The following is a 23,919-nucleotide window of genomic DNA, read 5'->3' on the forward strand; positions in this document are numbered from 1 at the left end:
GCTGCCACCGCCGCCAGGAAGATCCGCCTAAGGTAAGTCCCGTTCCGGGGGGGGGCCCGTTCCACCACCGATTTCGTGGCGATCCGTGATCAAGATCCGTGGCGGAACTTTCGTACGTCCCTAGTTCTGGGTGATGCCGCAAGATGTTGCACTGCAGCCCAAAGAAAGAGCTTCCAGCCAAATTGCATCCATTAATTTTCCTGTTCTTTCCCTGTGCCCTGCAGATGCGGATTATCTGGGATATTGGGAGAGGGCAGGCTAGTGATGGAGAGAAAGTGGTGACATCTGTGTTTGCTAGGTCTGGGCAGAGCAGCAGTTGGGATTAGGCCCAGCGAGGGTACCTTCTGGGCGGGTACTTGAGAGTACATCCAAGCCCAAATCCAGCCTGGATATACTCTCAAGTACCCCAGGGAAGGCACCTAGAAGAGGAAGGTAAATGAGTGATGGGGGGGCGGGGAGTGGTGGCTCCTTTATTTATTTAATTAAAATGATTTTTTTTTAAGGCTGCCTTTAAGGATAGAGCACTCTCAAGGTGGTATACAAGATCAAGACAATACGAAAACATGCAAAAACAAATAGAAAACCAATAATTTTCAATAAAATATGATAAAACACTATTAAAACAGATAAACCCAATTCTTGCACTGGAGGGATGTAAACAGTAGGGTCCCACAGGGATATGTATTGAGGCCAGTGCTTTGTAACTTATTCATAAATTATCTGGAATTTGGAGTGAGCAGCGAGGTGGCCAAGTCTGCTGATATCACCAAATTATTTAGGGTGGGTAAAACTACAAGGGATTGTGAAGAGCTCCAAAAGGAGAACAGACATCAAAATGGCAAATGCAATTCAGTGTAAGCAACTGTAAAGAGATGCATGTTGGGGCAAAAAATCTCAGCTTCACATATACACTGATAGGATCTGAGCAAGCAGTGACTGACCAAGAAAGAGATCTTGAGGTTCTGGTGGACAGTTCAATGAAAATGTCAACCCAGTGTGTGACTGCTGTGAAAAAGGCAAATTCCATGTTAGGCATAATTAGGAAAGGAATTGAAAATAAAACTGCCAGTATCTACTGCTATTGCACACATCTCTTGTTTGACCACACTTAGAATATTATGTACAGTTCTGGTCATCACACCTAAAAAAGGATATAACTCTTCTAAAAAGAGTTAGAAAAGGTGCAGAAAAGGGCAATTAAGGGTGCAATCCTATGCATGTTTAGCAGAAAAAAGGCGTACAACTCCCTGCATGCCCCAGCATGGGAGTTGTAGGCCTTTTTTCTGTCTAAGCATGCATAGGATTGTGCCTTAAATTGATCAATGCTAGAACAACTCTCCTACAAGGAAAGGTTGCAAGATTTGGGACTGTTTAGCTTATTAAAAAGGAGAGTGAGTGGAGACATGATAGAGGTGTACTAAATTATGCATGGTGTGGAGGAAGTAGATAGGGAGACATTTTTCTACCTCTCTCATAATACTAGAACCTGGGATCATTTCATAAAGCTAATTGGTGGGAGAGTCAGGACAGATTAAAGGAAACACTTCTTCATACAGTGCATAGTCCTTTTCCTTCTGCATGGCTGTGAGCTCACCAGGTGCTCCTGAGAGCTCCAATTGAATTGAGGAGGTGTGGCCTGAGTACTCCCAGCAGCTGTGTGGGCAGGAAGTTTCAGTCTGTTTCCCACCTCCCAGCTGAGCAGAGCAGAGCAGAGCAGAGGAAGCTGCTCCAGCTGATCTAGGGATTATAGAAGCAAGCAAGCTCCCAGAGAGCGAGCAATCAGAGCGAGCAGACAGGAAGAGCAAACAGGAGTTGGCCAGGGGAGTTGCAGTGGCAGAAGAGACAAAGGAGACAAAGTGGGACTCTGGTTTTAACCTGCAGTGAGTAGAGGACCAGGCACAGGCTACTCTAGAACAACCAGAAAGCTAGACACAAAAAGGTAGGGATGTACGAAAATCACCCGTTCATGGATTATGCTGATGGTGGTGGTGGGGAGGCGCTCCGTCCCTCCCCCCGGAATCCTGGATGGGGGGGAGGCACTCCGTTCCTCCCCCGCCCCGGAATCCTCCTTGGCCGGCTGTGCTCCGCGGCAGCTTCATGGAGCAGCCGGCCAGGCCCAGCCAGGCCAGAGCCGTCCGCAGCCAGATTTCTGGCCGTGGAGGGCTCTGGGGAAAAAACAAAACAAAACCCGCGTACGCAAATGGCGGCGGCTATGGCTGCCGCCATTTGCGTTCCTTATTTTTGATGTCTTAATCTACATAAATATTTACGTAGACTAAGACGGTGAAAATAGGGGGAACGCAAATAGCGTAGTGGACGCTATTTGCGTTCCCCTTATTTTCGCCGTCTTAGTCTACGTAATTATTTACGTAGCCTAAGTCGGCCCAAAATAAGGAACGCAAATGGCAGCGGCCATAGCCGCCGCCATTTGCATATGCCTTTTTTTTTTTACCCAGTCGTTTTAGGCTACGTAAAAACTTACATAGCCTATCATGTTGGTGTAAAAAAAACCCCCTGCAAATGGCGGCGGTGGCAGCCGGTTGGAAGACCAGCCGCCACAGCCACCGCTGCCGCAGCCGCAGCTGCCGCCGCCCGGAAGATCCGCCCCAGGTAAGTCTCATCCCGGGGGGATTGGCGGGGGGGTGGCGGGCTGTTCCCCCACAGATTTTAGGGGGCCGAATGCACTGGCATTCAGCCTCCCCGAGATCCGTGGCGGAATTCTCTGCCATCCCTGCAAAAAGGGAAAAGAGACTATGGAAGGACAAGACTCTCCAGTGGTGGTGACTTGCAAGGGGTGTGCCATGTTTGTTTTCTTGCCTGAGAACAACATGGCCTACACCTGCAACAAGTGCAAGTTGATCATGCTGCTGGAAGAAAAAGTAAGAGTACTGGAGTGGTGAGTGTTGACCCTCCAGGGAATAAGAGAACACAAAGAGTTCTTGGACAGAACGTGGAACTACAGCAGCAAAGTGAAGAACAGAAGCTAGAAGAGGAACAGCAAGCTGAGGCAGAAGAGGAAAATGCTGAGGTGAGGAAAAATGAAATAGAGCATGCTCCTTGGAAAAGGGTGACAGGAGCAGAAGAACTAGAAGCCATTCTGCACCAGTGGAGGCAGTGGAGCTATGGAACCATTTCCAGGTACTTGAGGATGAGACTGGAGGACAGCCTGCAGAGGAAGAATTACAGGGGAACCTGCACGAGAGTGAGCAAGAGGCTGAAGGTCAGTCAAGCAGAGGCGATGAAACCAAGGCCTACAACAACAGGAAGAGAAGAGCGGTAGTGGTGGGAGACTCTTTGCTGCATGGGATCGAAACACAAGTATGTTGTGAAGACCTGTGGACTTGCCAGGTATGCTGTCTTCCGGGAGGACGGATTAGAGATGTGACTGAAAGGTTGCCTGCACCCATAAAGCCCACTGACAGGTATCCCTTTCTTTTCATCCATGTGGGAACAAATGATACTGCCAAGCGGATCTATGAAGAAATCACGTCAGACTTTGAAGCGTTGTGAAGGAAACTCAAGAACTTTGGGGCCCAGATAGTTTTCTCATCCATCCTTCCAGTAGTTAGAAGAGGGACAGAAAGGGAAAGAAAAATACTCTGGGTGAATGACTGGCTACGAAGGTGGTGCTGGTACAAGAGATTTGGATTCTGGGACCACGGGCTGTACTTCCTGGAAGATGGACTGTTGGCAAGGGATGGGATGCACCTCACAAAAGCTGGGAAGAATGTGTTTGGCCACAGCATGAAGAATTTCATCAGGAGGGCTTTAAACTGAAAACTACAGGGGAGGGATACGTAAAGTTGGGGGTAACAATGGATGAAGGCTCATGCACCACAACGGAGAGAACAGCTCTAATAGTGCCCAATAACAGTCTTCACAGACATGTAGGAAGAAAGCCAGACTGTAACGCACATGGCCTTTGAGGTCTATACACTAATGTCCAGAGTATGGGAAACAAACAGAACCAACTTGAGCTCTTAATACAGGAGTGACATTATGACTTGATAGGTGTAACTGAGACTTGGTGGGATGACTCCCATGTCTGGAATACAGCAACTGAAGGATATAACTTGTTCAAAAAGAACAGGAGGAACAGAAAGGGAGGTAGAGTTGCAATATAAGTTAAAAATACATATCTCTGCACAGAAATACAGGAGGATGATCTTGGAGTAAATAAATGGAGCACAGAGTAAAAGGAACATGGTGGTCGGAGTCAACTACCGGCCACCCAATCAAGGAGAAGACGAGGATGAAACTTTTGAAAAGCAAATTGCCAAGGTTTCAAGGAAGCATGATGTAGTAGGAATGGGGGACTTCAATTTCCCCAATATTTGTTGGGAGACAAATTCTGCAAAACATGGCCCCTCCAAGAGATTCCTGACTTGTGTTGCTGATAATTTCCTCCTACAGAAAGTAGAGGAAGGAACCAGAGGATCGGCTATCCTTGACTTGATCGTAACCAACAGAGATGACTCAGTGAATAAAGTAGCAGTTACGGGAACTCTGGGGGAAAGTGACCATGTTATACTTGAGTTCTTGGTTCTAAAGGAAGCAAAAGTGGAGTGTAGCCAAACGTGTACCCTGGATTTTAGGAAAGCCAATTTTAATAAACTCAGAACAATGATCAGTAAGGTCCTATGGCAAGTGACTTTAACGAGAAAAGGAGTCCAAGATGGGTGGGAGTTTTTAAAAAAGGAAATTCTAAAGGCACAATCACAAATAATTCCAACAAGAAAAAAAGGTGGTAGACAACAGAAGAAGCCAATGTGGCTTCACAAAAAGCTTCGAGATGACCTGAAAACAAAAAGGGACACATATAGGAAGTGGAAAGAAGGCCAACCTTCAAAGGAGGAGTACAGGCAGATAGCACAGAATTGCAGGGATGGCATCAGGAAGGCTAAAGCTGAGAGCGAGCTGAGGTTAGCGAGGGATGCTAAAAGCAACAAAAAGGCTTTCTTCAGATTGTTGTTGTTGTTCAGTCGTTCAGTCGTGTCCGACTCTTCGTGACCCCATGGACCATAGCACGCCAGGCCTTCCTGTCCTGCGCTCTCTCCCGGAGCGTGCTCAAGTTCATATTCATTGCATCCGTGATGCTATCTAGCCATCTCATCCTCTGCCGTCCCCTTCTCCTTTTGCCTTCAGTCTTTCCCAGCATCAGGGTCTTTTCCAGGGAGTTTTCTCTTCGCATTAGGTGGCCAAAATATTGGAGCTTCAGCTTCATTATCTGTCCTTCCAATGAGCACTCAGGGCTGATTTCCTTTAGGATGGACTGATTTGACCTCCTTGCAGTCCAGGGGACTCGTAAGAGTCTTCTCCAGCACCACAGTTCGAAAGCATCAATTCTTCGGCGCTCAGCCTTCCTTATAGTCCAGCTCTCACAGCCATACATTACTACTGGGAAAACCATAGCTTTGATTAGACGGACCTTTGTCGGCAAGGTGATGTCTCTGCTTCTTACTATGCTGTCTAGGTTTGCCATAGCTTTCCTCCCAAGGAGCAAGCGTCTTTTAATTTCATGGCTACAGTCACCGTCTGCGGTGATCTTGGAGCCCAAGAAAGTAAAATCTGTCACTGCTTCCATTTCTTCCCCTTCTATATGCCAGGAAGTGATAGGGCCAGATGACATGATCTTAGTTTTTTTAATGTTGAGTTTCAAACCAGCTTTTGCACTCTCCTCTTTCACCCTCAACAAGAGGCTCTTGAGATCCTCTTCGCTTTCTGCCATTAGGGTGGTATCGTCTGCATATCGGAGGTTGTTGATAATTCTCCCGGCAATCTTAATTCCGACCTCTGATTCATCCAACCCGGCATTTCTCATGATGTACTCTGCATATAAGTTAAATAAGCAGGGTGACAATATGCAGCCTTGTCGTACTCCTTTCCCAATTTTGAACCAATCGGTTGTTCCATGTCTGGTTCTTACTGTTGCTTCTTGACCCTCGTACAGGTTTCTCAGGAGACAGGTAAGGTGGTCTGGTACTCCCATCACTTTCAGAATTTGCCACAGTTTGTTGTGATCCACACAATCAAAGGCTTTAGCGTAGTCAATGAAGCAGAAATAGACGTTTTTCTGGAATTCTCTTGCTTTCTCCATGATGCAGCGAATGTTGGCGATTTGATCTCTAGTTCCTCTGCCTCTTCGAAACCCAGCTTGTACTTCCGGTAGTTCTCGGTTCGCATACTGCTGAAGCCTAGCTTGTAGGATTTTGAGCATCACCTTGCTGGCATGTGAAATGAGCGCAATGGTGCGGTAGTTTGAACACTCTTTGGCGTTGCCCTTCTTTGGAATTGGAATGTAAACTGACCTTTTCCAGTCTTGTGGCCACTGTTGAGTGTTCCAGATTTGTTGGCATATTGAATGCAGCACTTTAACAGCATCATCTTTTAGGATTTTAAATAGCTCGGCTGGAATACTGTCATCTCCGCTAGCTTTATTGTTACTAATGCTTCCTATGGCCCACTTGACTTCACTCTCTAGGATGTCCGGCTCAAGTTCAGTGACCGCACTATCATGGCTATCAGGGACATTCAGATCTTTCCTGTATAGTTCTTCTGTGTATTCTTGCCACCTCTTCTTAATCTCATCTGCTTCTGTTAGGTCCCTGCCTTCTTTGTCCTTTATCATGCCCGTCTTTGCACAAAACGTTCCCTTGAGATCTCCAATTTTCTTGAAGAGATCTCTAGTCTTTCCCATTCTGTTGTTTTCCTCGATTTCTTTGCATTGTTAATTTAAGAAGGCCTTCTTGTCTCTCCTTGCTATTCTCTGGAACTCTGCATTCAGTTGGGTATATCTTCCCCTTTCTCCTTTGCTTTTCGCTTCCCTTCTTTCGTGAGCTACTTGTAAAGCCTCATCAGACAGCCACTTGGCTTTCTTGCATTTCTTTTTCTTTGGGACGGATTTCGTTGCTGCCTCCTGAACAATGTTACGGACCTCCGTCCATAGTTCCTCAGGCACTCTGTCTATCAGGTCTAATCCCTGAAATCTATTCCTCACCTCCACTGTATATTCATCAGGGATATGATTTAGGTCATACCTGAAAGGTTTAGTGGCTTTCCCTACGTTCTTCAATTTAAGCCGAAATTTTGCAAGAAGCAGCTCATGATCTGAGCCACAGTCAGCTCCAGGTCTTGTTTTTACTGACTGTATGGAGCTTCTCCATCTTTGGCTGCAAAGGACATAATCAATCTGATTTCGATATTGACCATCTGGTGACGTCCATGTGTAGAGTCGCCTCTTGTGCTGTTGGAAAAGAGTGTTTGCTATGATCAGCGTGTTCTCTTGGCAAAACTCTATTAGCTTTTGCCCTGCTTCATTTTGTACACCAAGGCCATGCCTGCCTGTTATCCCGGTGATTTCTTGACTTCCTACTTTAGCATTCCAATCCCCTATGATGAAGAGGACATCTTTTTTTGGTGTTAGTTCTAGAAGGTGTTGTAGGTCTTCATAGAACCGATCAACCTCAGCTTCTTCGGCCTCAGTGGTTGGGGCATAGACTTGAATTACTGTGATGTTGAATGGTTTGCCTTGGATTCGTACTGAGATCATTCTATCATTTTTAAGATTGTACCCCAGTACTGCTTTTCCCACCCTTTTGTTGACTATGAATGCTACTCCATTTCTTCTAAGGGATTCTTGCCCACAATAGTAGATATGATGGTCACCTGAATTAAATTCGCCCATGCCTGTCCATTTGAGTTCGCTGATTCCCAAGATGTCGATGTTCAATCTTGCCATCTCATGTTTGACCACCTCCAGCTTACCTTGATTCATTGATCTGACATTCCAGGCTCCTAAACAATATTGTTCTTTACAGCATCGGATTTTCTTTTCACCGCCAGACACATCCACAGCTGAGTGTCCTTTCGGGTTTGGCCCAGCCGCTTCACTCTTTCTGGCGCTACTTGGAAATACCCTCTGCTCTTCCCCAGTAGCATATTGGACACCTTCCGACCTGAGGGGCTCATCTTCCGGCGTCATCTCTTTTAGCCTTGTGATACGTTCCATGGGGTTTTCTTGGCAAGAATACTGGAGTGGGTTGCCATTTCCTTCTCCAGTGGACCACATTTTGTCAGAACTCTCTGCCATGACCTGTCCGTCTTGGGTGGCCCTGCACGGCATAGCTTATGGCTTCACTGAGTTACGCAAGCCCCTTCGCCACAACAAGGCAGTGATCCATGAAGGGGTATCATGTTTCTTCAGATACATGCATAGTAAAAGACAGAGGAAAGAAATGGTGGTTCAACTATTAAATAAGGATGGCAAAATGATAATAGATGACAAGGAAAAGGCAGAAGTGCTCAATTCCTACTTTGGCTCAGTCTTCTCCCAAGAGAGGGTCTATGATCCCCCTGGCAAAGGCAAAGTACAGGCTGAAGGGGCAGGATTGCTGCTTGAGATTGATAGGCATATGGTCAAGGAACACCTAATTACTTTGAATGAGTTCAAATCTCCAGGGCCAGATGAACTGCATCCTAGAGTAATAAAGGAACTGGCAGAAGAAATCTCAGAACCACTGCCTATTATTTTTGAGAAATCATGGAGGATGGTGAAGTGCCAGATGACTGGAGGAGGGCTAATGTTGTCCCTACCTTCAAAAGGGGCAAAAAGGAGGAACCTGGGAGCTACAGACCAGTCAGTCTGACATCAAACTATAGGAGAATTCTGGAGCAGATTATAAAGCAATCCATCTGTAAGCACCTTGAAAACAATGCTGTGATTACTCAAAGCCAACATGAATTTGTCAAGAACAAATCCTGCCAGACTAATCTGATCTCATTTTTTGATCAGGTAACCTCCCTTGTGGACTGTGGGAATGCTGTGGACATAATATACCTCAACTTCAGCAAAGCTTTTGAGAAAGTGCCCCATGGTATCCTGATTAGCAAATTAGCCCAAAGCAGGCTAGATGAAACACCAATCAGGTGGATCCACAGTTGGCTGCAGGACTGAACTCAAAGAGTGCTTATCAATGGGATCTTCTCAAACTGGGGAGAGGTAACGAGTGGAGTACCACAGGGCTCAGTCCTGGGCCCAGTGTTGTTCAACATTTTTATTAATGACTTGGAGGAGGAGGTGCAGGGAATGCTGATCAAATTTGCAGATGACACAAAATTGGGCGGGATAGCTAATACCTTGGAAGACAGAAACAGAATTCAAAGTGATCTTGATAGGCTGCAGTGCTGGGCAGAAAACAACAGAATGACATGTAATAGGGATAAATGCCAAGTTCTGCACCTAGGAAAAAGAAACCAAATGCACACTTACAAGATGGGGGATACGTGGCTCAACAACATGACAAGCGAGAAGGATCTTGGAATTGTTGTCGATCACAAGCTGAATATGAGCCAACAATGTGATGTGGCTGCAAAAAAGGCAAATGCTGTTTTGGGCTGCATTAATAGAAATACAGCTTCCAAATCCTGGGAAGTACTAGTTCCCCTCTACTCACCACTGGTTAGGCCTCATCTGGAGTACTGTGTCCGTTCTGGGCATCACACTTTAAGAAGGATGCAGACAAACCGGAGAGGGTTCAGAGGAGGGCAACAAAGATGATCAGGGGACTGGAAACAAAGCCCCATGAAGAGAGACTGAAAGAACTGGTCATGTTTAGCCTTGGGAAGGGAAGACTGAGGGGAGATAGGATAGCGCTCTTCAAGTACTTGAAAGGTTGTCACAGAGAGGAAGGCCAGGATCTCTTCTCAGTGGCAAGAGTGTTGGACTAGGAGCTGGGAGATCTGGGTTCTAGTCCCCACTCGGCCATGGAAGCTCACTGGGTGGCTTTGGGCCAGTCACAGACTCTCAGCCCAACCCACCTCACAGGGTTGTTGTTGTGAGGATAAAATGGAGAGGAGGATGATAATGTAAGCCGCCTTGGGTTCCTTGCAAGAGGAAAAAAGTCGGGGTATAAATGCAATAAATAAATAAATAAATCAAGTTACAGGAAGCCAGATTTTGGCTGAACATCAGGAAAAACTTCCTGACTGTTAGAGCAATACGTTAATGGAACCAATTCCCTAGGGAGGTGGTGGGCTCTCCCCCACTGCAGGCATTCAAGCTGAAGCTGGACAGCCATCTGTCAGGGATGATTTGACGTAGATTCCTGCATTCAGCAGGGGGTTGGAGTCGACAGTCTTGTGGGCCCCTTCCAACCCTAGTATTCTATGATTCTATTCTATGATAGTTAAGCTATAGAATCCACTACCTCAAGATGTAGTGATAGCCCCCAGTTTGGATGGCTTTAAAAGGGGATTGACAAATTCATGGAGGAGGAGGCTATGAATGGCTACTAGTCCTGATGACTATATGCTACCTCCAGTATCTGAGGCAGTGAGCCTATGTACACCAGTTGCTGGGGAAGATGGGCGGGAGAGTGCTCTTGCACTTGTGTCCTGCTTGTGGGTCTCCCATGGGCAATTGGTTGTCCATTGTATGAACAGAATGCTGGACTAGATGGACCCTTGGTCTGATCTAGCTTGGCTCTTCTTATGTTAACTGCCTCTTGCGTGCCTGATTTGAGAAGTGAGCGATGCCTGTGCTGCTTCGATTCTAAGCAGGAGGCATAGGGGGAGTTTTTGCCACAAAGAAGCAAAGAGGAGGGAGCTCCATCCATCTATAGGGGGTGTGTGTTTTCTCAGCTGTACCTGGTTAGAGGTCACAATGAGTGGGTCCTCTTGAGGCGCTGCGGCCTTGGCAGTTGCCCAATAGTGTCAGCACCTGACACTGGCTCTGATAACACTTAACATTTATTAATATTACTGACAATACATGACATACAACAGCCCTGCAAGGTAGGTCTGTGTTATCATACTGCAGACTGTGGGAGGCGTGGAGACAGGGAAAGGAATGATGCCTTGTGTATGTATGTGTGTATGTATTTATTTAAAATATTTCTTGGCTGACGTTCAGCTCTAAAGCCACCTAGTGAGTTCATGACAGGCAACGTTTGTCATGAAAGGCATATTGATTTATAGCTTAGCTTCTTTGGACTCTAGCAACACATGTGCATTTCTAACTGTTCCTTTGCAAACTTGTGGGTACCGAATTTCCACATCCATTGCCAGATACTGCAACTGGGTGGTGATACTGCAGAGATATAATGGCTGGGAACCTATCCTCTGTAGAAATCATTGCATTTCCCAAGATTGGCCAGTGACTATTTCTGTGTTACCCATGCACCAGAATCCCCACAATTAGCCCACACAGGGTTGATTCAGATGCTCAGGAAGACAGTCTTTGTGTGACTGTACCACTACAGAATGTAGGTGGGCCTTCATATAGTTCAGCCATGCAGCCTGCGAATGATGGGAGTTGCAGTCCAACACATCTGAAGGGCACCAGGTTGGGGAAGGCTGATATAGCTGAAAACCCCTTACATCAAAAACGTCTTTCACAGGACTCCTTGTCACACTCATGATAGCTTTTTATGTGCAGGGAATTTCAGGGCTACCCTAGTACGGCTTTAAAGGGGGTTAGATAACTGAATGGAGGAGAGGTCTATCACTAGTTATTACTCATGATAGCTAAATGGAATATCCCGATTCAGAGGTGGGGAGCATCAGCAGGAGAAGGGTATTGCCTTCATATCCTACTGTGGACTTTCTGAAAGCATCTCGTTTGCTTTTTTACTAAACAAGATGCAGGACTAAATGGACCGTTAGCTGTTCCAAAACAAGTATCTTATGTTCTAATGGGAACACATGGCCCAGGGCCAAACTGCACTTTATGTGGGAGGTCTGTGATGGGATCTCCTGACACTTGTTTGTGGATTCAGTCATGGATCTCCCAAATAAAATGTACTTGGGACCTCAGTATCTTTGAACTGAGATCACTTGATATTACACACATTGGACTATTTGTATTTGGGCAGTGTACTTCCCTCAACAAACACATTTTTGACATACCACTACGGATGTGAACATTTTGAGCACTTGTGATAACTATAGTTGTGAATTCAAAACCTGAATCCTGCATGGCAGGAGATAATATGCACGTTGAACTCACACAGCCTAGGAGCCACCATAGCCCAGGCTTTGCAAACACTTCCCCTGCAGTTACAGACTACCAGTGCTCCTATGATAATAGGATTTACTTCCTCTGGAAGCCTGCCCAATGTTGAACCTGAGCAGTTTCCTGAAGTATTATAAGCCCATTCTGTTTGAATTAGATTTCTGTGGTTAGGGGTAGGGAAACAGTAGGTGGATTTAATTTGGTATATAATTTGTATTTTTATTGTATGGATTTCATTAGTATTCTTTTAATTAATTTTAATCTGTTTTATAATATTTTTATTCATCCTGATTGCTCAGAGTCATGTGAGGGAAAAATAAAAATATATGGAAAGAATAAAAGAGCAGAAACGAGGGTAAGAAAAATTAGTTCACTTTTTCCTATAGTTTAAGTCTTTAACAGGAATAGGACCCAGGAGTTCTCAGTTCCCAGTCCCAAGCCCAGATGGCATATGACTTGCTCACAAATTTTTGAAATATTGCTTTTAATTTACTGTCCTTAATAGTTCCCCCTTTCAAAAATACATTAGCACAAAAGTATAGACTTAATTTTACTTAATTATCAGACTATATCATTTCAGTATTTAAAAATGTACAGATGGAAAATGGTAGCTTAAGCAAGTTGATTAGAAAATTGATTAAAATAAATTGGAACCAACAAATCAGAATTCACATGTTATACTGTGTACATATGTGAGTATGTGAGAGAGAGGATGTCTGGGTTGTGAGCCTTGTTTGTGTCAGCATGGCTTACCATGACATCCGAACCCAGCACAGATGATTTAGCGTGGTTTGTTAACCACACGCAAGCTACCCTGAGAACCAATGGCTTGTTGTTGGGTTGTTGAGGGTGGCTTGTTCTCAGGTGGCTTGTTGTGATGGCTGAACCCGGAGGAGTAGCTTGTGCATGTTTTGACAGAAAGGGCTACAGAGCTGCTGGGCAAGAGCACTGAAAAGCCTGGCCATTCCTTGGGATCTTGCTAGGGCTGCCTCCAACCTCCCTTCTCCCTCATCAGTGATGTCCACCCCTCCACCGATACCGAAATCGCACTTGAAATTGTCCAGACCACATTCGCCATCCTTTTTTTTCCTGGTGGTTCAGAAGTACGCAAATGTATTGGTAATTTTAAATTATTATTATTTCTCCCGGTCCTTAGCAAGTTCACAAGTGCGCAAATTCAATTCACCTGTACACGATGTACAGTCTGCAGAAGTACATTTGCCTTCCATTTCCTTGTAAATTACCTACTCCACTATGGCACTTCCCTTGACAGCTTTCTGAGTTTGCTGTCAATGGCAGCATTGACATGGAGTAGGTAATTTACATGGAAATTGACAAGGTGAATGTATTGTTGCAGACTGTACATAGTGGGCAGGCAAATCTGCACCCTTGTGAAGGACTGGGGAAAAAACACACACATTTGCACACTTGAGAAGTACCCAAACAACAGAAAAAAAAGAAAAGCCAAGTATATGCAGTGAGTAGACCTCCTCAATAGCTCTGTAATTACACTAGACCACCCCAATAGCTCCGTCCCGTCCAGCTGCATCTTTCAAAGTTTGGGGTCAAGGGAAGCAGTGAAGTGGGGATGGGGGAAACTGACAAGTGTCAGTTCAAGTTGTATAACAGTGAGAGGATGAAACTGAGAAGTGGGATTTCAACACATACAGAGGGGCTATTGATCTGTACTACTGAGGAAAGTAAATAGCAGAGAAGTGAATATGTGCAGTTGTGCACTTGTGAACAACAGAAACATTAAAATAAAAAACCAATACAAAGCCTTTTGCATACTTTGAAAGCGCAGAAAAATAATGTAAAAAAAATGTTGGGAATGGAAAAATTGTGCTGAAAAGGGGTAGCGATCGGAGTGGGGTGGGAAGCCAGAAAACTTTCCCTCTGTATGGACAAGGATACAAGGGGGGTTGTGCTGCAAAGGACCATAGGATGTGTGCAGGGAGTGGGCTGGAGAAGTAAAGGGGAAACAAGTTATGGCAAGCTGCAGAGGGCACCAGGTTGGGGAAGGCTGCATTATGCCATCAAATGTCCATACAGTTCTGGCAGTGCTCATTTTACAAAACCAGGAGCATTTGGGAGGCTTGCAGTAGCTGGTGAAGATAACGCCTGAGGATTTTACTTTGGGGACCTTCCCAAAATAACTGATTGTGAAACAGGTCATTCTCTACAGCAGGGCAGGGAACTTCTTTCAGGTTGAGGGCCAAATTCAGTTTTGGACAAGCTATTAGAGGTTCTCATTCCAGTGGTAGGGCCAAACTACCAGCATATTTTAGCTTAAAACTCTTACTGACAGCAGGAAAAAACATTTCAACCTTTTAGAATGCAAAAAAACCCCAAAAGCTGGAAAACTACCAAATGATCAGTGGCCAGTAGAAAGGGTGTGTGGTCAGGACAAGGGTATGTGGATGTCTTGGTAACCCTAGAAGGTCAGATTGGGAACCCAGGAGGGCTAGATTTGGCCTGGAGGTCTGAGATTTCCCAGCCCTGCTCTGTAGTAGTAACTACCACATGGTGATTTTGAGATCCACTGTGATATTGGGGGTAGACATGAGTAATGAAAACTGGAGGCAGTTACTCATCCATGATGCTTTGTACAATGTTATTCATACATCCCTCTCATTCCTAGACACATTAAACTGATTTAATCTAAAATCTGCCTTTGCCTTTTTGGCAGTTGTATCACCAACCATCTTGTGACTGACCAGAATTCCCAAATCTCTTCCCTCCTCTACAGTTCTTCTGGCCACAGTTGGAGTCAGAATGCTGGAACAGACGGAGCTAGTGTTGCTGCATAGCAGTGGAGAACATTTTCCACACCTGAGGCTTAAATCATGTTGGAGCCTCTCTTGCACTAGACATCTGTATGTTAAATCATTGTTAATGAGGAAGAGAGAAATGGGAGAGAGGCATTTGTCATTCAAATGAGCATTCTGGGCAGTGCAAGCTTTACCTCCACATTACAAAGAGATAGAAGCAAGAACTGCTTTAAGTTGAATGTATGAAAATACACCAAGAATGTGAACTGTGAGCCAGGAGGTCTGTTTTCCAAATGTCACCTCAGATGGAAATTCACAAGGTGGTCTTAGTGAGCCACGGATCTCAGCCACATCCCTGTATGTGCATTCTAGTTTAGACTTCTGTAAGGATTATTGGCATAATATAAACACTAGTGAACACTCGGAATGTGCTATATAAATGCTAACTATTACTTTCAGTTCAGTTTATTATAGTCAAATAATCAACAGAAAAGATATCAAACTCAAAAAGCGCCCTTCTCTACCAGTCTATCTGGGGAAACCTGCAAGGCCAGATTGAGACCCCAGAGGGCCAGTTTTGGCCCCTGCAATCTGAGGTTCCCCACCCCTGTTCTACTGCATTCCCAGCAATTATATATATTTGAGTTGATTCAGCAAGGGCTGTCTTAAAAACAGAGGCATGGAAAATCCTGTTTTCATGGAAATTCTTGATAATACAATTTTCACTTGTAGCTTGCTCTGACTAAATTTGTTGATAAATTATGCCCCGATCCTAAACGGAGTGGAAATAATCCAAAACTTGGTGGGCACACTGAACATCATTCTGGATCTTATTTCTACTAAATGCATTTACTGTTGAGGAATCTGATACAGTGATTGGAATGGTATGATTTATTTGAACACTTTTAGCACACCTTTCTGTAAAAACATTGCAGGTGGTGGCAAACATACGAGCAAAAACGTTTAATAATGAAATTCAAAACATCACATTAAAATTACATTAAAAACAGTATAAGAACCAAGATTAGATAAAACAGCATGAAAGCATAAATTGGTTGCACTAGAATAAACTTGTGAAATGGCTGCTTGTGAAATGATAGTGAAACAATTTTTGTCTTTGCCTGAGTGAATGTGAAGAGGTTAAAATGTTTGTTTGTACTGGCATTAAATCTCACTAGGTTTAATTTGATTGCAGTTGGCACTAGGTGGTGCTGTTGCATAAGGTCTCTCAATGTTCCTTCCTTATCCTTATCAGCTGAGCAAATATTCAATATTATTGTTAGTTCAAAGTATCACAGAGAGAAAGAGAAAGGGTGGTGGTGGTCTTGCAAACAGCAGGAGAGCTTGTCTTGGCTTCTGATCAGAGTAAAGTTTGAGGAACAGTTGCACACCACTATTTCTGTCAGACTGAGTTTCCTGAAGGAAGGATGCCTGTGTGCTCTTTGTTATACTCTTCTTTGTTTCAACTTCCAGAACTAGTCTATATGCTTAGGGAGCATATGTTACACTTGCGGTATGTCCAGTCTCAGCATCTCAGCTGTATCCTCTGTTAAGCAGCAGAGCACTTGCAACTAACTCAGAATTTACAATAAAAGCATCCCTAGCTTGGATGTTTTTTTGTATGTATGTATGTATGCATGTATGTATACACACACACACACACATAACAATGGGTGCCTTTTTCTGTCCATCTCAAGTCTCTTTTTCTGTTAGTACAAAATGTGAGTGTGAGGGAACTGATCCTGAGCCAATAAAATTATCAGTGGAAACACCCTTTTTAGCATATATAATGTGTAGGGTCTTGCATACCTTGAGGACTAGCATGGCTTTTGTAAGTTTTAGGCAGCTAGCTAGGGACCTCCTTGAGGTTCCATTCATTCCCCCGAGTCCAGCTATTGATCCCTTTGTTTTACCCCATCCTAAGTCCACCCAAGGCCATTGCCCCTTGTTTGAACCCTTTTGAGTTTGAACACCCAGTGCCATTCATTGCTTGCAGGACTCAGCATGGATAGACTCTATTGCACAGCTCCAAGATTCATCTGAGGTTTGCTTGGCTCTTTGGCCTGTTCGGCGTGATCCTTTCTAGCACTCTCCCTCTCCTGCTTTTGTGTTTAGATCATGTCTGCAGGATCAGAGTTCCCCTTTCTCTCCTTTCTGTGGGGACCATCTCTCTGCCTTGTATGCCCAGACAGAGCTTCACCCCCTAATGAAGCACCCATTGTGGCTCTTTAGTCAGCTTCCATTTGTGGCACAGCCTGACTATACTGTGAGCTCAGTTCTTGCCCCAGTGGGGAGCTGTGCCTTGCAGGAGGCTGTGTCACTCCTTAGGAATTGCTAACTCTAAGCTCAGTCCAGCAGCTAATTTGTTTGGTGGACAAGCTGAACGCCTAGGGCATTGTGTGGAGGGGTTTCAGGGTCTCAAGTCAAGCACAACCACCGTGGCACTTTTAGCTAGTTACCCTGGGTTCCCTCCTTCCTCTGAGGTCCCTTGCCTCTTTCTGCATTATGTTATTTCCCTTGGAGGACTCTGAATCCAAGAAGATGCCTAATTTTTTAGCTCTGCATTTCAAAATCTATTTTTGCAACTGAAATGGTTTGGCTCTGGGATGCCGAATAATGGCTTAGCTAGCCATTTGATCTCCCCATCATTGCTGGTGGTAGCCTTTGTCAGCTTGGGAAGAAAAACCACAGAGCATAGGGTAGTTTGGAGACTGGGGTGGCTGCCCCATTTTGAATTAGTGTTGGAAGGCCTGTAGACCAGAGGGTAGCTTGTGCCCTCTGTGAGTTTCCAAGTAGCCATGGCCAACCAGGAATTAAGGTCCCTTGGGTTCTCCTTACTCTGAAACAAAGCAAATATACCCACATTGACTTTATTTCTTTCTCTTTCTCCTGATATTCCTCTGGTTCTATCCATTCTGTCCCTCACGTGGTCCACCTTACGTCATTGTACTTCAAAGCCCCCTGCTACACATAGCTTTCCAATTCCCTAGTGCCCTCACCTCTCCTTATTTGGAAAACTCTAATTTCCTTCTTCCGTCTTTCTCTACCACTGTTATTGCTCTTAGAAATAGTGTGTTGGTCCAAGTGTGAGGGGATTGGTATGCTAGCCAAGCATTCTCTTCTGCTGTAAAATATTTGTGTTAAATAGAATTTGAATGGTTTCCCTTGATTGCTGTCCTCAAGCTGATTTTCCCAATTTGTTGAGGTGTAGTGCATGATCAGCTGCACATGCACCACACCTTTGTAAAATATCCCTGTATTTGTTGGTTCAGTGGACACACATGTACATGTATGAGTACACATATGCATACATGTAAGTGGACAGATGTGAACTTTGACGTGCAGTAACATATTGAATGACACCAATGCAAAATGAATGCAAGATTAGCTCAAGCAGCAGCATTATGGTCTGATATCTATCTCTATCTATCTCTCTATCTTTATCTCTCTATCTCTATCTCTCTATCTCTAACTTCCTATGGCCTGATTATAAGACTTGTTGGATCAGCAAATGCATGTTTACAAAGGGAGGTTTCTATTGCTATTCCAGTTCACCTTCAGAACCCTTGATATTATGCTAGCATTCTAAGCAGATATGGCAGTGTAAATATTCAGAACTGGGAAACCAGGCTACAGTCCTCAAAACAGTTGCACAGTCTCTTTGAAATCAGTGGATATTGTGTATAAAGCAGTATGTGCAGAACTGCATCCTTTAGCCGAGTTTGCATCAGCATTGCAAATTTTGATGGTCACAATTCAACAGAGTTAAATGCACTCAAGCTTTAATGGGCTTGAGTGTGCGTAATTTTGAGTTCAATTGTGGCCAACTTGTGAAAGATATTCTATTGGAGCAAGATGTGTTCATGAATCTACTTCTAGAGGGCAGCAAAAGACTGTAGTATAAGCACTCTGCTTATGCATTGCTACCCGCCCAAAGGACCTATCCTGCCCACCCAACGACATTGATACTATGCATGATGGAGAAGAATCTTCATGCCATTGTCTTCAGAGAGAAAAGTACCAGGTTTCTTTCTCTCACTATTAAGTCACTCTTTCCCCTTAAAAAAATGAGAATAGAATAAATTGGTCTCCTTTTATTAATCTTGGAAAGGAAAGGTTCCTCCTGTGCAAGCACCGGGTCATTACTGACCCCTAGAGGGACGCCGCTTGCGCTGGCATTTTCATGGCAGACTGTAGCGGGGTGGTTTGCCATTGCCTTCCCCAGTCGTGACTACCTTTCCCCCAGCAAGCTGGGTCCTCATTTTACCGACCTTGGAAGGATGGAGGGCTGAGTCGACCTGAGCCGGCTACCCGAGACCCGGCTTCTGCTGGGATCGAACTCAGGTCGTGGGGAGAGCTTTGGTTGCAATACTGCCGCCTACCACTCTGCGCCACACAAGGCTCTCTTAATCTTAGTATTTCTTAAGTTGAGTGAAATGGACTATGGATCAAATCTCTTTCTTCTGATTGCTGTATGAGGGCTCAATTGAGTTGATGTGGGGGGGGAACAGCATGTCATGTATTCATTAGAAATTAGAATACCTGCAAAAAAGTGTTATTTCTCTCATTACCTGCAGTAGAATACAAATAGTTTTAATCTACACATTGTGATTAAAGACCAGTATATTTGGGACAAAGGATGGCTTCAGATGATTTTTTAAAGATTGTCTGTCTTGAGTCAAGTTCACCTTGGAAAATAATCCAAGTTTGATAAACAGAAGTCTTTTTTGGATTTCTTTTTAATGATTTGGGTAGAGGCACAGTTCTTTGCAGCCTCAGGCTGTGTGTTTCTCCTCCCCGTGCTACAAATCATGGGGTCTTCCTCCAATAGGTCTGACCCACTAATACTACCAAATGCCAATCTAAAGGTATGGGTTTATCTGGGAGTAGCTTAGGTGTATCTGGGAGTAGGAAGACTAACCTCTCCCTGGGTTGACAACTCTAATGAATGTCTGAAGTGCTCTTGAGTTCAATGCTGAGGTTACTTCCCTATCGCACCCACATCTGTACCACTCAGTCCCACTAAAACTATTTTTATTAAGAGTCAAACTAGAACATGACATTAATTTTGTGAATGCAATTAATTTGTACATTTTTGTTATGTAAATACCATCTGTAGGAAGCCTGAGCAGCCTTGGGACCATGAAGGGTGGGGAGCAGGAGTTTAACTTTTTCTCTCCCTGCCACAGTCCCAACAAAAATCGCCTCTTTGCAGTAGCTGTTTGCATCTCAAGGGAAGCTCCCATTGAAGCCAATAGAAGCTCTCCTTGAAATGCAGATAGCAGCTTCAGAGAGGTGATTTTTGTCAAGACCATGGGTAAGGCTGATCAGGGCTCCCTGGGAGCGGCTATTTACATAACAAACAACATGCATGTTCATGCAATTAATGCTGGGTCTAGTTTGACCCTACATATATGGAAACAACATACTTCAAAGGCAAAGTTGTTTTGACAGCTCTCATGACCAAAGAGCCTCTGCACCTAGCATTGAAATGGACATCTTCAGGATCTGAATGCTTTTTCCAGGCCGACGAAGGAGAAGAAACTGAGGAAAGTTGCTGAAGAGAAACCTGAGGGATGCGAGAAAGAAAGGATGAAAGCAGATAGATCAGACAGCTTCAATGTAGAGAAATACAAACTGACAAACAGAAAAGAACCGCGAAAGAAAGTGCAATCTGACTAGCAACAATTAGCTCACAGTCACACCATGCGACGTTACAGTGGTTGGGTTTGGATCATTTGCATTTTGTTGCTGATTAATTATGATACTTCTCAATTAATTTGTTGGCTATTTTTAATGTATAAGAGAACGATATATTGTTCATATTTATTAGGCTCCTGGGTGATTGTCAACCTGACTCTCCACATCTATAATTGAGGGCTGTGTACATTACATGACTTCCTATGGCAAAACCCCATTGCTAGAAATGGAACTCTTGAGCTGCATTGGGGCATTCTCATCCCCATGCAATTAGAACTGCATGAGGGAAAGTGGGGGGAAGCACACTAGCTCTGTCACCGCTCCACAATGAATATCTGCAGCAGGGAGCCTGCTGTATTTATGTAGGCTCCAGACATGATTTCAAACCCTGATTGAGCAGGGAGCCTATCTGAGTAGAGCAGGCTCCTTACTGCACTTGTACCCTCCAATTTGTGGAGGGTAATGTGTGAGGGAGTGCTCTCACTCAGGCAGTTTGAATTATGTGGGGGGACTAAAATGCCTGAGTAGGGTTGCAGACTTTTAGGGTGCAGTCCTATGCATGTTCCAAGGCATAGTCCGAAGGCTGAAGCTAAGCAGGCCTGGGTCTGGCCAGTGCTTGGAGGGGAGACCACCTGGGAACCACATGTAGCCACCTTGCATTCCACAATGGAAGAAAGGTGGGATATAAATGTAATAAATAAATAAATAAATAAATAAATAAATAAAGTAAGTTTAGACAGAAAAAGTCCTACAACTCCCAGCATTCCCCAGCCAGCCATACTGGACTTTTTCACTTTTTCACTGTCTGAACATGCATTGGATTGTGCTTACTGTACATGTCTACTTCAAAAGCTATAAAAGAGTGGATCAGGGGAGTGCTCTCAACCCATCTAGGCATTCTTTGTTTACCTCAAATGTTGGACACTCTCCATCCCCTTGTCACTAGGGCTGCTTGAGGAATGCGATATTTGTGAATTCCAGCATGAACTGACACAATCTATACCTCCTGGATTAGTGTACAGATCAGAATGTGGTTATCCTTCAGATTTTACACTTCTCTGAATTTTCCAATGCAGTTCTCAGCTAAAAAATGCATATCAAAATGCACATTGTGGGACAAAATACGTTTAGAAATACATACTGAGAGATAAAATATGTTTTAAAATGCATATTGATAAAATATGTTAAAACATGTATTTAAATGTGAATTTTCATGGGCATTCAAAAAAATCACAGATCAAAGCAGAATGGATTTATGAATGAACAAAAGAGATATGGACTGGAAATAGACTGATCTTGTTACTTTTGTCTTCTGTGCTCTCCATTCAGTGGCCTGTATAACCTTCCCAGGGCTGTAAGGCAGCCTTCTCCAACCTGGTGTCCTCCAGATGTGTTGGACGACAACACCCATAACTCCACAGCCTATGGGAGTTGTTGTCCAGCACATCTGGGGGCATCAGGTTGGGGAAGTCTGCTATAAAGGGATATGGTATCATGTTATTTAAGCAAACCTCACATGAGTGGTTCTTCACCCCTACAGTCCCATCAACATCGTTCACAGAATCTCAAAACTTCAGGATCTGAAGCTAATTGGAACAGAAGATGAAATTCTACAAGCGCTAGTAGTTCACGTGCTAGTATTTCATTGACTTCTGAGGATGATCCGCATCAAAGAACTTGCCACAATGAAGCTTAGCTTGGGCTAACAAAGAAAAGGGAAGATATGTATTTAAAGCTGGGAAAACAAAGTGGCTTGGAATGGCAAGCATTTATAACACAGAGATGTGACACTGATACACTGTAAATTGTACAAGCATGAAAATGAATTAAATTGTGTATTCTTATCCCTTTCTTAGTATCAGTTTGGTTGGTATAACTTGCTACAGAAAGCTCTCATTTTTCCAGATTTGTATTTCTCTACAAAATGTTATGTCTTTGGGACCCATAAGAAGTAAGAGTGAAGTAACAGCTTTGCTGCATCTCAGTGTTATTATCAGTTGTGCTGCCCTGCTTAGTGGCTTCTTGGCTATTAACAATGAATGCTAATTAATAGGCAATCAAGGTTAGCTTGTAATGCAGGTCACACTTACTCACCAGGAAGCTGAGTGCAATCTTCTGCCTGGGAGGGTGTATGCCCAGAAAAGGTACTAAAAAGGATCTCTTAGTTTTACCAGAGAATGAGAAGGTATTTGAGTTTTTGCAGCTGGCTGGTAAGAAGCAGTTCTGGGTGCGGTGGGGTTTGCTTCTGCCCACTGATGATGTTTCAAGAACTAGCATTGCCTGTGTGCCTGTCTGCTTCCCATCAGCTCATCCTGTACATTTGTAAACAGTTTATTATAAAACACAGACACACCTCATACACCATATGTCTGCTTACAGGAGAACTGAGCCTGTAAAAGGGTTAGAGTGTCAGAGTAGGACTGGAGAAGCTTGGGTTCAAATTCCCACTTAGACACCAAGTGGCTGGTTGGCCTTTGTGTGAACAGAATGCTGGATTAGATGGACCCTTGGTCTGATCCAGCAAGGTCTGATCCAACCTGGGGCAAGCACTGGTTTAACCCTTTTCCCCTTGTCGATTCCCAATGCAGATAACATCCCCTCCTCTTGCCCAGAGCTGCTGTTAGCTGCAAAGCAAGAAACATGCATGCACAGGGGTGGCCCAAGCCATTTCCCTGCCTTTCCACGTATAGAAGACAGTTGGACTATCATTTGAACTCAGTGGCAGCTAAGTCCATTTGGGGGGCATGGTTCAGCACCTTGGAGGCTTGTGGTAACCAAAATCTTGAATGGAATTATAGCCCCTCCAGAACTGGAGTCACCAGCTGCCACTGATTGAACCTCACTTGGTGACTGAGTGGCCTCCTCCACCACGCCCGAGGGCAGCAGACCCATTTAGGAGGTGCAGGGTAGGCGACGTAGCACACGTGGCTCTGTGCTCCAACATCTCGCTGCCAATCCCTGCCCCCAGCGTCTGCTGCCTGAAGCAACCACCTCACTGCCTAATGGGAGGGCCGGCCCTTTCAGGCACAGGAGAAGTGTTGGTTTTCCACCCCACCTGCTGCTGTGGGTCATAGCTGGGGCAATCTGCATTGGGGAATCAGCATGCAGTGGAAGTATTAAGTGCCCCTTGCCACAGTCTCAATCCAAATCCCCCTTGCCCCTGGCCACTTTTAGGAACAGAAAAGACACTGGCAGTTCCAGTCACATGTCTCCTGCATCACATGTACTTTGGCCCTAACTAATTGCTGGTGCCAAAACAAGACGGATCCTTGTCTAACATAATGTTGGAAAGATAATACATACTTAGCTCAGGGCTGCTGGTTGGTATTGTTTGTTTGCATCATCTCTCTTGAATTTGCAATTTATTTCTCTTTGACCCTTGCATAAATGTTAAAGCCTTTTCTGGCTGACAGAAGTTAATTTCAAAAAGACGTTATC

General features: G+C 44.4%; 1 protein-coding gene across 4 annotated transcripts in view; it reads left to right on the forward strand.

Annotated features, from left to right (window-relative positions):
- RBM12B (RNA binding motif protein 12B) overlaps positions 1 to 23,919 on the forward strand; it is a 149,269-nt gene that overhangs the window by 33,591 nt on the left and 91,759 nt on the right. The window lies entirely within an intron of this gene.

The sequence above is a fragment of the Heloderma suspectum genome, chromosome 4 (genome assembly GCF_057233095.1).
Source record: "Heloderma suspectum isolate Gila_16-S chromosome 4, 16-S_ref, whole genome shotgun sequence".
Lineage (NCBI taxonomy): Eukaryota > Metazoa > Chordata > Lepidosauria > Squamata > Helodermatidae > Heloderma > Heloderma suspectum.